Raw genomic sequence first — 2,673 nt, forward strand, 5'->3', positions numbered from 1 at the left:
CAGACTGGCCTAAGCAACACATGGAGACCGTATCTTTTTTTTAAGAGGGAAATTTTGCCATAGGGCATGTGTACTTGCCAGAGAGACAGAAAGCAAGAAATCACTCCCCAGGGGAAAGGCTGCACACTATCCCTTCTCCTCCATTCTCCTTTCGGGCATTTGGGCACGCATGCACATGTGTGCAGCATCAATTTCAAGTCACTGGTTGGGCCTTGATCCACAGTCAACTACGTGGGAGTCCAGTGATGTAACCATTATGGTATCTGCTGGTCTTGAGACCCCATCTTAAAAAAACCTGTATGGGGCCAGCTGGATGTACTGGTTAGGGTATTAGACTCCTACATGACTGGCCACAGTTTCAGTCCCAGACCTGGCAATGTGCTTTCTCTTTCTCTCTCTGGTCAGCACAAGTGTCCTATAGAAAATTAGAGAATAATAATAATAAATTAAATTAAATAAATCATTCTTGGAGGAAAAAAAGCTGGGAGTGGTGGAGCCCATCTGCAGTCCCATCTGGGGAGCTGAGGCAGGAGGATTTCCACACGGTAAGACCTTGTCTTAAAAAAAAAAAAGGAGAAAAATCGGGACCAGCAGTTAGCGTAGTGGCTATGTCGCTGGACTCCCATGTAGTCGACTGTGGTTCATGTCCTGGACCCGGTGGCTTAAACTCACACCAGGTGCGTGTGCATGTGTGCCCAAGATCCCGAGAGGAGAATGGAGGAGAAGGGATTGCAGCGTGGCCATCCCCCCTGGGGGGTGATTTCTCACTTTCTGTCTCTCTGTCTCTGTCTGTCTGGTGAGCGCACGCGCCCTGTAGCGGAAACCTCTCCAAAAAAAAAAAGAGAAAAATGAAGGGAAACCAAGTGTGTGTGTGTGTGTGTGTGTGTGTGTGTGTGTTTATTTATTTATTTATTTTTATAAATAAGATGGAAACACAATAAATTAAAATAAAAAGTAACTGGGACCAGCAGATAGTATAATGGTTACATTGCTGGACTCCCATGTAGTCGATCCCAGTTCGAGTCACAGACCCTGCAGCTTAAAATTCACAACAGGCGGGAACCAGCAGTTAGCGTAATGACTATGTCACTGGACTCCCACGTAGTCGACCGCGGTTTGCATCCCGGACCCAGTGACTTAAAACTCATGCCGGGTGCATGTGCATGCGTGTCCAAGATCCCCAGAGGAGAATGCAGAAGGGATTGCGGCGTGCCCATCCCCTCTGGGGGGCGATTTCTCACTTTTTCTTTCTGTCTCTCTCACAAGTCCACGTGCCCTCTCTAAAAAAATAAATAAATAAGGGGCTGGCAGGTGGTGGTGTGGTTAAGGGCGCTGGACTCCCACATGGCTGACCATGGTTGGAGTCCTGGACCTGGTGGCTTGTTTTCTCACTTCCTCTCTCTCGCTCTCTCACTCTTACTCTGTGCCTCTCTGGTCAAATTAAAATAAATAAATAAAATTAAAATAATTAAAAAAAAAACTAAATAAAATCAAAGATAAACTACGGAAGGGTAGAGAGCATAGTGAACTTTTCAAAATTTTTGTTTGACAGGACCAGCAGGTGGTTTAATGGTTACATTGCTGGACTCCCACGTATTTGACCGCAGTTCAAGTCCGAGGCCAGCAGCTAGTGGGACTGGACACAAGGTCAGTAGCCCAAAAAGAGTGCTGAGTGTTTGCTGCACATGCTTAAAAATGCAGAGAGTAATGCTGAACTTAAGGGATTGGACATAGATTCTCTGGTCACTGAGCACATTGAGGTGAACAAGGCACCCAAGATGCGCCCAGGTAAGTACAGAGCTCGTGGGTGGATTAACCCATACCTGAACTCGCCCTGCCACATGCAGATGAACCTCACTGATAAAGAGCAAACTGTTCCTAAACCAGAAGAGAAAGTCACACAGAAGAAAAAGATATCCCAGAAGAAACCGAAGAAACAAAAACTTACGGCAACAGGAATAAAGTCAGCATAAAATAAATGTAGATTAAAAATAAAAAACAAACAACTCGCCCACGGTGTTTGCGCCTGGGCGCCCAAAATCCCAGAGAGCAGACTCTTGGGAGAAGGGATTGCAGCTGGCCCTCTCCCCCGGAGGGGGGTGTGATTTCTTGCTTTCTGTCTGTCTCTCCTGCCAGCGCTTGTGCCCTATAGCAAATATTTCTCAAGAAAAAAAAAACTTTTGATTTTTGAGCCATTAGAATGTATTACCTAATCAAAAATACCAAATGTTTGCCTGGCAGAAATCACACTAAACCATTAGCAGTGATTATTTTTAACGGTGAGACTAAGGTTTTGTTTGCTGCTTCTGCACGTTTAGATCAGAAAAACGACACACTTTTTAGGAAGGATCTTAAGCGACCTCCTGGGACACTGCGTCGCGGAGTCGGGAAGAAGGAGGCCGGAGGCCGAGGCTAAGCCACGTCGGGGACGGGGTGAGCTGTCCAGGTGGGAGACCTGACCACAGCGCGTTCCGGGCTGCGGGCAAGGAGCCACGAGGAGGGACAGGTTGCAAAGCTATCAGAGGGCTGGCGAACAGACGCCTGGCCCCAGCGACATCAGTCGGTAGGCCAGGCGCGAAGCAAGCATGTCCCCACTCGCTCGGAAGTACCAGAGGGAAAATGGGAGACAGAGAGGCCCGCCAGGTCCAGGCTCCCACGAAGAAAGCGAGCGCA

Source organism: Tupaia chinensis, unplaced genomic scaffold, assembly GCF_000334495.1.
Source record: "Tupaia chinensis unplaced genomic scaffold, TupChi_1.0 Scaffold000253_1, whole genome shotgun sequence".
Lineage (NCBI taxonomy): Eukaryota > Metazoa > Chordata > Mammalia > Scandentia > Tupaiidae > Tupaia > Tupaia belangeri.